Source organism: Rhinolophus sinicus, chromosome 15, assembly GCF_057876585.1.
Source record: "Rhinolophus sinicus isolate RSI-liver-muscle chromosome 15, RSI-T2T, whole genome shotgun sequence".
Taxonomy (NCBI): domain Eukaryota; kingdom Metazoa; phylum Chordata; class Mammalia; order Chiroptera; family Rhinolophidae; genus Rhinolophus; species Rhinolophus sinicus.
The window spans coordinates 119210445-119222869 of NC_142515.1; the positions used below are offsets into that span (position 1 = coordinate 119210445).

General features: G+C 38.5%; 1 protein-coding gene across 1 annotated transcript in view; it reads right to left on the reverse strand.

The window, feature by feature from the left end:
• The window catches only part of NAA15 (N-alpha-acetyltransferase 15, NatA auxiliary subunit), a 124289-nt gene that overhangs the window by 101027 nt on the left and 10837 nt on the right, over positions 1 to 12425 (reverse strand). The window contains exon 2 of the mRNA XM_019730820.3: positions 9640 to 9763. The gene's annotated coding sequence lies outside the window, so the exon portion shown is untranslated. The remainder of the gene's footprint in view (positions 1 to 9639; positions 9764 to 12425) is intronic.

Here is a 12425-nt window from a genome sequence, read left to right on the forward strand (position 1 = left end):
AGCGATCCAAGCATACTGTGTTTCCCCGAAAATAAGCCCTAGCTGGACCATCAGCTCTAATGCGTCGTTTGGAGCAAAAATCAATATAAGACCCGGTCTTATTTTAATATAAGACCAGTCTTTATAATATAATATAATATAATATAATATAATATAATATAATATAATATAATATAATATAATATAATATAATATAATATAATATAATATAATACTGGGTCTTATATTGATTTTTGCTCCAAAAGACGCACTAGAGCTGATGGTCCAGCTGGGGCTTATTTTCGGGGAAACACGGTAGTGCCTCCTTGGCTTCCACAGCCAGGAACTTGCTATGTATCAGCCAACTTTCCCTCCTGGACCGAGTGAACCCTCAAAACTGTTTGGATCATCACTTTAGCAAGACCCATTTCCTGACCATTCCCTTTCTCTTTCCCTTCTTTGCATCATGACTGTCCCTGTCCAAGCCATTGTTTCTTGCTAGGACTATTGCACTAGTCTCCTGGTCTTCCCATATCTACTCCTGTGATGTCCAGGCTGTTCTCTTCCCACCGCAGTCAGAGGCATCTTTTCAAACACAAGTCTAATCAAAATGCTTGGTACCTTAGCATTGCTCTTAAAGGACACATTTAAATCCTTGACCTCATGTCCAAGGTCCTGGCATCAACCCTAACTTCCTCTTCACCCTAATCTCATATCCGTCATTCACTACGCTCCCACACCGTGGCCTTCCTTCTAGTCCTAGGGAATGTGCCTTGCTTCTTTCTTTCCTGAGGTTTTGTATACTTGTCTGCAAGCCCCTCTGCCTGGAATGATTCTTGCCTCCTTCCCATGTCTAAGAAATACAGCACGATGCAGTTTGTTGTCTGTTTATTTTTTCCCTATTCATCGTACTTTAAATTTCTTTTTAAAAATTAAGCAAAATGTAGGTCAGAGGACAGAATTTTCATGAAAATCAAATTAAATATGTAGAAAAAGTACAAATAGACATGTGAAATACTGAAGGATGGTATTACTATACAACTCACATGTAAACAAGTTACACAATTATTGTTTTTGAAGAAGTAACTTATGAATTATTTTAAATTATTTTTCAGATTACTGTAAAGAATACATTTGCAGCCAATTATTTCTATGAAATGATGAAAACATTATATAGTGTTTTGAGAAAAGCAGAATAAAAATTGATAAATGTAGGACTTCCATTTCTGTCAGTACAGACAACTGGGTAACCTGAAAAACTTCTTGTGATATAATATCTAGAAATCCTGGATAAAATACAATAAACGTTCTTTTAAATGCATAGCTGGTAAATATCTCTAAGAGGTGGAGGGAGGGTAGAGAGGGGTAGAAGGGACAGAGAGAGAGGACAAGAAGGAGAGAGAGAGAGAGAGAGAGAGAGAGAGAGAGAGAGAGAGAGAGAGAAGATATTAACAATTGATAAAATTAGGTGAGGTGTTCTTTGAGCAATTTTTTCACTTTTCCGCATGCTTGAAATTTTTCAAATTAAAGAAAATTAAAGTAAAACAATAACAAAAATAGTAACAATATAGACCCCAAATTCTAAACACAATTGTCATGTGAATAGCATGTGAAACGGGAGAGGTTAAGGGGGTAACCAAAATTAAAGCATTCCAAGGTCCTTGTACAATATTCATAGGAGGGCAGAGATAACTACTTTTTATAGAGAAGACAGAAGCTGTACAGATTTTCAATTTCTTCTAAGTTTAATTTCATAATTGTTAACGTATTGTTAATCCCAAAGACATCAGACATGCTCATTTAAATATTTCTAAAAGTAGTGCAGGACATGCTTAAGAACACTTATCTCAGCACTGTTTATAGTAGCTCACTAAACTTAGAGGGCATGACCTAGTTGAGAACTGGCTAAGTGAATTATGATACATAGATATATAGATATACAGATATTTAGAATAATATGATGCAATCGTTAATGATGATGCTCTTCCCTATTTACTGACTTGAAAAGATTTCATGAGTATGGTTGAGTAAAATAGGTTACAGAACACAGATACATCTGATTTATACAAGATGCTTTTTATGTACCAATGATTATGACAATGGTTGTCTTGGTAATAAGAGTCTAGATGATTTTCACTTTCCGCTTTACACTTTTCTGTGTTAGACTTGGTTAAATAATGCATGTATTATTCCACAAATGAAAATGGTAAAGCTGTTAACTGTAAATGATACAATAAATTCCAAGTACTTTTTGCTCTTCCAATTTCACCTGAGCTCTGTCCATTACTGTTCAGTAAAGATGTCTGAAATCAGGAAGGAAGGAAAGAAGGAAGGCAGGAAGGAAAGGAAAGGAAAGACTGGCTCACAGCTGCACTTGCTCCTCTCTTGAGAGCACTTGAGCTTCTGCAGTCTGTAGTAGGACTTCAGTGTACTCAAAAGAAGTCTATTGTGTTCTTCTTGTCTGGAAGTTAGGAATATATGGCCTATTCCTGGATGGCATGGAAATACACACAGAAAAGGGGGTCATCGTTTCCCTGGTCGATTTGAGTGAAAAAAGGGCTCCTTAAGGTTCAGCTGCCACTAGGAATTAGAAGAGCAGCTGTGATCGAATAAGTACCCTAAGGCTATAGAACTCAATGTCAAATAATGTTTCTCAATCTCAGGACTCAAGATGACCCCCCACCCCATAATTCACATTCTTTCAATATTCCACCTAATTCATCTACCAGAATACTTTTTACTTCCTTCTCAGTAATTCATTCCCATCTTTTTAATACCTAGTAGTAAGGCACTGCTTCCATCAGGGTTTTAGCAAAGAATCTAAGTATACGTGCAAGCTTTTCCCAAGTTATGAGGTGTGGGTGCCTCCTAGGCCCAAAGACGCACCAGGGTTTGCAGGTGACAGGCAAGGAAATGAATCTGAGCGTCTAAGGAGCATTTCCTACTGAAACGTATATCCTGACCCAAGTCCCTTAGTTGAGTCTCCTGTTTGTACAGCTATGAACATTTGTCCAACTCTGGAGGTCGGCAGACTCCATTTTCAAAATAATCTAGATTATGTCAATGTTAAACTCCTGGTGAAAATGCAAACACTGCGAATGGGAGTACAAATTTGTACAATCTTTCTGAAAGACAATTTGACAAAAAGTATCGCTATGGATTGAATCGTGTCCCCCCAAATGTATATGTTGAAACCCTAACTCCCCCATGTGATTTATTCGAAGATAGAACCATTAGAGAGATAATTAAGGTTAAATGAGTCATAAGGGTGGGGCCCTAGTGATAATGATCAGAAAAGGCTGGTGTCCTTATTAGAAGAAGAGACACCAGCAGTCTACTCTAACACTGCTTTTGTAGCTCAAATATTACTGAATATGAGACTTTGAACACATTATTAACCTGTTAGTCTGTTATTATTATTAGACTTTGCTTTCTTTCCACATCCTAGTGATCTCCAAAGAGCTTTACTCTTTTCTCTACCCCAGTAAACATAGTTTATAAGTGATTTCAACAGAGACTGGTCTACAGGGTGTGATTTGAAGGCTGGGAAGAGAACTGCCCAGCCAAACCATCGTCCCTAACGGCCTGCCACGTTGCTGCACATTCCAACTTGACATCACCGCTTTGCAGAGCTGTTTTCGTGGCGTGTAACCTGTGCAGCCGCGTAGGTCCCCACACTCAGATGGGCCCTGTGCTTGGGTTAATGTTCTACTGTCGTCGCCGCCTTGAAATTCTTAATAACTTTTGAACAGGGCCATGTAACCTTCATTTTGCACTGGGCCCCACAAATTAAGTAGCAAGTTTGCTCCTTTGGGTGAAAGCATTGCCTTTAGAAAAGCTCATTTTTACAGCAAATGATTTACCTCAACAGCATGCCATATTAACACCCATTTTGTCACACTAATTAATGTGTTAATTAATTCATTAAGACAGCAGAGCTCTGAAGGATTGAAGCACTGAGCCTCCAGTTTTTGGTGTGGAGAAGCAGCCTGCACAGGTCCACAATGTGAATACCGCACGCACTGGGCTCCTCAGGGCCTCAGAGAGGGGGGTGGGAGGGGGAAACGAAGGCACTATTTGCTATTTATCATGCTATTTACCTTCATTCTGCTTAAGTTAGAGTATTTTTCTTTAAAAGATGAGTGAAATACACTAGATTACTTTACCTGCATTTCTAAGAGGTGACATTTCTACTATTCAAAGTCAGATATCTGACTATAACAGCTTGGTTTTTAATGAAAAGCCAATGGCATTCTCTTTATAATTTCCTTTTAGTATTTACGGTGAAAGGTCAGACTTCCAAAATTTTAGAAATCTATATTCTAGGTGTTTTTCAGTGTGAAAAACAAAATCCTCCATGTGATATTAATACACTTTCAATTTACGTTGAATCTTAAATATTGATTAAGGAGGTATTTTTCTCTATTTTACTAAATTTCTTTTGAATCAAAACTGATATAATAATGTTCTTCCAAACAACATTTATTTGTTGAACTAGAGTTTGTATCACTCATTTTATTCAATATTGTTTTAAATTCATTTTAATCTGTTCAAAAACCATTAATAAATATCAATCAGTAGATCTTATTGCTTTTCATTATTTTACTATAAAGGCAAAGAAGGCAAACGTCAATTATTAAAATAAAAAAAGAAGACACTAGAGGACTTGATGTATTTTTGTTGAATGACAATACAAATAAATGAGTGAATGAATAAATAAATAAATCAATAAATGAATGACTCCCAGGCACTAAGGGGAAGAATGGAGGAGACACGGAACTAAAGTTTGGATATATATGTATGTATATTCAGAACTCACTCCATCCTAGAATAAGATACTAAATTATTGTTTTTATTCTGCCTTATGATATGCACTTCAGGTGAAACTAAGCCTGCCTCCCTAGTCATAGCTGGATGGAGGCCTGGGCACAAGCTGAAGACAACAAAGTAAGGCATGAGGTGGACCAGCTCCTCCGAGGCCGTTTGGCTAGCATCCTACCCAAGGATAACATTCCACAATAAATGGTGACAAACTGACTCAGATAAAATATCTCTTTGGGGAACTATAAATGCTAGATATTCCAAACAGAAGGTGAGTCATTTCAGCTAAGCTTGCTACTGGGAAGAAAAGTCTGAATCCTGTGGTACCTTTTACACAATCCCCTGAAGTAGGAGCAGCAGCATGGGGCAATTTCCAAAGCTACCTTTTCTTTTTTTCAATTACAGTTGACATTCAATATTATTTTATATTAGTTTCAGGTGTACAGGATAGTGGTTTGACATTAATGTAATTTACAAAGTGATCCCCCCCAATCTATGTACAAAGTGACCCACCCGGCACGATACATAGTTACTACAATATTATTGACTATATTCCCTATCTATACTTTACATCCCCCTGACTGCCAATTTTGTAACTGCCAATTTATACTTCTTAATCTCTTCACTTTTTTCACCCAGCCCCCAACGCCCTCTCATCTGGCAACCATCAGTCTGTACCACCTTCCTTTCTTGCAACCCCAAGTTCCCACATATCCTTGCAATACATCCTATCACGGAAGGTCATCTGTGTGTATCCCTCTGATCTTCAACAAGCTAACTAATTCAGAACATATTATTATAACAAAAATCTTACATAGGCCGGGTGGAAGCAACCCAAATGTCCATCAAAGGGTGAATGGATAAACAAAATGAGGTCTATACATAGAGTGGAATTTTATTCAGCCCTAAAAAGGAAGGAAACCTTGTCACAGGCTACAAATAGATAAACCTGAAAGACACTATGCTAAGTGAAAAAAACCAGTCACAAAAAGACATACTGTATAATTCTACTTACATGAGGTATTTAAAGTAGTCAAATTCATAGAAACAGAAAGTAGAATGGTGGTTGTTAGGAACTGCGGGAGGGAAAAATAGGGAATTGTTTCATGGGTACTTCAGTTTTGCAAGTTGAAAAATGTTCTAGAGCTCTGTGCACAACAATGGGAATATACTTAACATTACTGAACTGTACACTTAAAAACAGTTTAGATGGTAAATTTTATATTATGTGTTTACTACAATTTAAAATTTTTTAAATTATTGAAAAAAAGACTTATTTGGCCATTGAGATCTGGGGACCATTTGATTAACAAAAGCTGAAACTCTTCTCCATAGACATCTCAATGATGGTGGTTTAAAGGGTCTCTTTAAGTTCTTGAGGACAGTTATGTGGTTTATATTGTTGCTAAACTTTTATAACAAACAGAACTCTTTTATTTTGCAAAACATCAAATTGGGTTCCCAAATGGCTTCATTTTCAAATCCTAAAAGAATTGGTTAATTTTATATTTGGCTAGTAACACCTTTGGCTTTAATGTTTAGAAAGCATTTTTAGATGTTATCTCATTTGAGCCCCATAAGAACAGACCTTGGGGAAGATAAGGTAGGTATTACTATTTTCATTTCACAAATGAGGAAACTGAGGCATAGAGAGTATATGTGACTTGTCATGAGTCACACATCTAGTTAGCAGCAAATCTGAGTATTGAAACTTGGATCCTCTAACTCCCAGGAGAGAGCTCCACCACTCTAAAAGGAATAAACATAGTATGTACTGGTTAACCTCCATTTTAGCGACCTTAAAGTTTATGTTTTGGTAAAATCACAATTTCACGATGAAGCAGATTTCCCTTTTAGCCATGAGAATCATATTTATGAGAATCATAACTTTTTGGACCATGAGATACAACCAAGACACATGGTTCCCCTGGTGGCCACATAATTTCATTGTGGTCAAGGTTAAGGACACTTGACAAACTCAAACCTTTGTAAAGTGATGGCTAAAATTAGCCTCTCTTTTCACAGAGTCTGGGACTGGGCTTTGTCCATTTGAGTCTGGGTCACAGGGGACAGGCGTGAAGTTGAAGGTCCTGCTGGGAAGAAAGCCTGTTTTTCCTATTCTCCCCAGCCCCAACCCCCATTCTTTATTCTATAAGTGTCTCTGTCTCAAATGCTTCTGAACTGACATTACTTTTCCCTCCCAGCCAGTTATAATCAGGTTAGAATGCAGAATGCTGTCCTCTGTCCCTCTCTGTCCCTCTGGCAGGTAAAAGAGAAGGCAGTGGTCTATCATCAGGGACATGGGACACGTTTAAACAAACATTCTCTTTGGTCAGAACAACTTTAAAAAATTTCAACATTGGTGTAATGAGATAGGTAACATATCCTGTTTCATGGGCAAGAAAGAAGACTTAGTTTTGTTGACCTATAAAAGAGTGTTGATGTTCACAAAATCAGAAACGTTGGGGATTTAAAGGGTATTAGGCACGGGTTAGGAAAAGGAAGGTGAGACAAATCTAATTTTCAGATGTCCTGTAGTCGAGATAATGAAAACAAGTCCTTTTAATTGCCTTTGTTTTATCCACATTTCTCAGAAACTTGCATTTACACAATTTTTTGTCTTGCATACAAACCTACTAGGTTTGCTCCCAGCAGTTTGAAGCTCTTTTGGGTTGCTTGAGCATAAGGGGAAATTGCCTGATGTGCATTGAAAATTTTAAACAGAAGAGGGCACTAAGTCAGAATGCTTCAAACTTAACTCACCAGAGACAAGAGAGGGACGGAGGGAGAGATAGGGTATGTATTTTGTTCTAGGCAAATTATGCCCAGAGACTGAGATTGTCTTTGCCAATAATTTATTTAACTCATGTTCACTGTGGGAATCATAATTGATAATAAATAATATTTCACAAGCCAACAGCATAGAGGATAATGTCTCTTAATAAGCCAATAAACAAATAACGTACTCCAAACCAATGATAGATTAATCACACTATTGTTCCAGACAGAGGGGAGAAGAAAGAAAGAAAGTCCAAATTTAGTTGAAGTATATCTTGCTACCAGTTGGTTCTGGGTAGACTCAGGTCTGTAAAAGGACTAACAAGCAAACAGTTTAGGGAAGAGGCAACCTTATCACCAGAGACAGAGGATCCAGAGTTGAGACACCTCTCTAAACACACCCCTGTTAATTTTAACAATTTACTGCCCTACGCCTCCATTCCACTGACTATACAACCCAAACCTACGCTCCTTTGTTTTGTCGAATCTCCACACATTTATGGTTTCTTTGTGTGAAGGATATATAGCAAGTGGCCTGCTCCACTTCTCTCACAGAGAACTATTCTTTTAATTCTCCCGAGTACATGTTATAAAAATTTGGGATTTCTTCCTGTTGTTCTGCCTCGTGCCAATTTTATTAAGAGCCCAGCCACAAGAACTCAAGAAGGGTAGAGGAAGGAATTCCCTCTCTGTGATACCCTGAAGGTCATAATATCTCATGCAGCAAGTTGCCTTGAGAGAATAAACCTAAAGTGCCAAGAGTAACAGAAAAGAAAGACGGAGGAGTCTCCTGCAAGTGAGAGGTTTTGTTACAATGGTCCTTGCCAGACCCATGGTTTATCACCATATTTATCACCATATTTGGCTAAACTTGTTCAATTCCGTTTTTGTCATGCGCCATCCAGAGTCCTGATAATTCAATGGGTAAGGTGCAAAGTTCTTTCTTCTTTTATCTTTTTCCCCCCGAAGATACAATGATGGTTCTATAATTCACTCTCAGCATCTGCTGCTCATACCGGGGATGTTACTGGGAATGATCTTTACATTTCAGGGAGGCCAGAGATCAATTTGGTTTATAATTTTAGAAGACGTGGATTTACTCTCTCATATTTGAAAACTTTTCCAAAGTGGCCATATGTCACTTTTTAAATAGGAAAAAAGGCCAACCTTATTCTAAAAGAAATTAAATCTTCAGATTAGAAAGGATAAAGTTTGTATTTCTGTTTGAGGGCCCTAAATTTCTAGAGAGGATATGGATAGGTGCTACAATAGAGTAAAGCAATCCTTGTTTTAAAGTACTTTCCCACAGTTTGTGCAAAATTGTTAACACAGCAAGGAGGTTTCCTCCTTACAATTTATTTCTGCTTTGATAGTGAAAGTGGTCTGCCTGGTTTCAAAGGCAAAATTTTCTGTTTTAGTTACAAGTACTTAACATGTTTATTTCTTATTTTCCTCCATTTGTTGAAATACACTCAATTTTGACAATGAGCTACCTTCATCCTACTACCACTACTAATGTAAACCAGATAGAACTGGGGCCTCCCCACCCTTCAGAGATTTAGGAAAACTTGATGCCAGCACCTATTTGTTCTATGGACTGTAAGAGTCCAGATCTGGCCTTGAGATTTCTGAGAACTCCTCCAGATTTGCTTCCTCAGGGCTCCCTGTGTATCTGCCTTAGGCTAAGATGGACATTACAGAGCGCTCTCTTCAGTGCTTTCCACTGGAATTCCATACCCGCCAAGCGCTTTGTGAGGTTAATATCTTTGCCAAGGATTTGTGGGGTTACTGGATGATGCATCTCTCAGGGCACAGCCAGCTTTCTATCATCTCAAGGAGTCCACCTCCACCGTCTGCCTCTTCAGTGCAATCAACACATTCCTCTCCTTATTCTAGGCTGTTCAGTTCTTCATACTTAGGTCGCAGCTTCCAAGCAGGCTAATCATGGAATTTTCCTAACAAAGGTGGGTCTCATTCCTAAGAGAAATGATTACAGCGGTTGCTAGGAGAATAACATTTCCCTATTTGTTAAACTAAGAGAGAGAAGTATTTGACACCTACCTGGGTTAATGGAGCTCTATCTGGCTAACGCCTCTGTCATCCCACTGATCCAGACAGGTTGTTGGGTGGTGCTAAGAGGCTCCCGTTCTCTATCCCTCCATGTGGTCCATTTGGAAAATGTGAGCTGTGAAAGAGGAAAACCTTCCTAAATGAGTATATGCATGGGAAAAAAATGTCATGTCTGGCAATGGAAAGTAATAGACTGTATAGTCATATTAACTTCCTAAGCATTGTGTTAATTATTCATCACCAAATTTTTGAGGTCAGTTGGCATTATTTATATAAAAGATGGAAGACCTAAGATACAAAAAGGTTTGCAGTCAGTTACAAATCTAGGATTATATATTTCTTGGTGTCCTGGCATCATTTCCAAGGCGCCTTCAAACCACAGATCATGAATTCCTAGCTTTAAAGACCAGTTTCTATAACAAAAATGTCCCTAATAAAACTTAGAGAAGCCATCCAAGGTCAGCATTTATCCCCAAATAATTTACAGTCCAACTCTGGTACTTGCATAACTACATATTCAGGAAGTTATTCAGTGCCACCTGGGGGAGTTCTTGCAACGAAGAATTTTGCAGAAGATGATAAACACAGCTTAAGAGGGTAGAAAAGTTAGTCAGGCATCCATGAATATATATTTCTTTTTTTGAACTTTATGAACAAGAAAATTAAATTTAAAAAAATTTAGTCACTATTTTAGTCACTGCAAGGATACAAAGTTGTTCATTCTTGTCCCTGTCCCCAAGAAACTTGCAATAGGGTGGACATAATAGAATAATAACAATAATAGTAATACCAATCTTTATAGAGTACTTATTCTATTACAGGCACTGTTCTAAGCATATGAAGCAAGTGAGGCACAGAGACGAGTAATAATAATAGTTAATATTTATTGAGCACTAATATATGCCAGAACACTATTCTAAGTGCTTTGTATAAACTAACTAGAGCATTTAATTTTCATTGAAAGCCTAGGAGGTATGTAATATTATTTTACAGATTAACTAAATTCATCCTTATAACAAGCTTATTAATTAGGCCTTATCAGCATTCCTTTTTGCGAGGTAAATTGAGGTATAGAGAAAATAAGTGATTAAATAACTTGGCCAAGGTTACACATCTAGTAAGTGGTGGAACCAGGAATCAAACAAACATAGTCTAATGCCAGAGTCTGTATCTTAAGCACTCTTAAATGTACTTTCTCTATTCTAAAATCCAATTATATGTACATTTAATTTACATGAATTCAACCATATGCACTGAGAGACTGAGACAATTACAATGGAATTAAGTCCCTCTTCTTACTCTACTCAGCTGGCACGTTTTGCAAGGAGTGCGTACGGAAGATAAAGAACTGTCCTGCTCAGTTCCTGTGACTCCGAAAGTGTGGACATTTCGTCAAGCTGGGGGTGGTGTTAGCTTTGAAGGTTTTGTTGTACTTATAATGTAGGCCAATTCGCTTCCTCTGGGGTGTGATGGCGATGCCTTTTAATGCTGGAGGAGAGTGCAATTGATTTAGGAAGAGCAGTAAGTTGCTCTCTAAATTGGAGCCTTCCTAAGAAATTTCCAGGACTTTTTGTGGAGTATAACTTGTTTTTTTCCTTGCTTGCTGACTTTGGAGCCTAACCTCTGTGTACAGTGTACGGCTGCCGTATACAATGGTTACAAACTAAGGCAAGGTATAGTGTCTTTGGCAAGGTAAGTACCCACAGCAGCAATGAATCAAAGGAGGGCAGAAGTCACACTTAGTTTGGGGGGATCGGAGGTTCTTTGGAAAATGAGAAAAAACTTCATGGAGGAGAGACTATCTGAGGTAGACTCTGAAGGACAGGTAGCTCTGCCAACGAGAGGAAGGGAGGAAGTTATGGATAAGAGGAGGGTCCCGAGCAGGATACGTGGGAGGAAAAGCTCAGGGAGTGATCAGTGAGGAGCCAAGATGCCATCTGGAAGAGCGGTGGGCAGTAAGCCTGGAAAGACAGACAGTGGCCCGCTTTACAGGCCTCTGCAGGGGAGGAGAAAGCTTTCCTCCACCCTCTTAGGGTCCCTGCCTCTGTCTGACAAAGACAGATTAACAGGAGAAAAGCATTCAAACTTATTGAATAGAAGTTTTACATGACATGAGAGCCCTCATAAGGAAACGGAGACCCAAAGAAGCAGACCCGAGTATTTTGTGCTAGGTTTGAAGCAGGGTGGACAGTCGTGGAGGAATGTGATAGGTTAAGAAGCAGGAGGTAACTGTAATAAACTGGGAAAACCTAGCAAAGACTATTTGTTAGGGCTCTTCTTAGTGTCCCTCTGTCTTCAGAGATAAGGCTGTTCCTTTCCTCGGGGGATAAAGACAGCATCTCTTATGTAGAGGTTTTATGGCCTAGTATTTCAGGGAAGATGGGGTGTGGGGGGGGCAGGAAATCAGAATGACCTTCTTCCTTCTGCTGTTTTATTAAACTTCTTCAGTTCAAAATGTTTAATAACAAGGTGCCACCTGTTGGGGCAGTGTGTCCTGAACCCCATTACCTTCAAGGCCAAGTTGAGGAGTTTGTACTCAGAGGTTCTGTGTAATATCATCCAAGCTATGCTTTCAGAAGATTAATCTGGCAGGGATGTATAAAACCAGTTGGAACTGGAATACCATTAAGCATACCAGTTACACGGCTAACGCTGTAATGTGGGGAAAATATAATAGAGTCTCGTATGAGACACATTGGTTTGCAAAAAAAAAAAAAAAAAAAAAAAGGTGGGGGGAACCAACTTGATGTAGCCTAAGCTGCAAAGGAGAGTCTAAG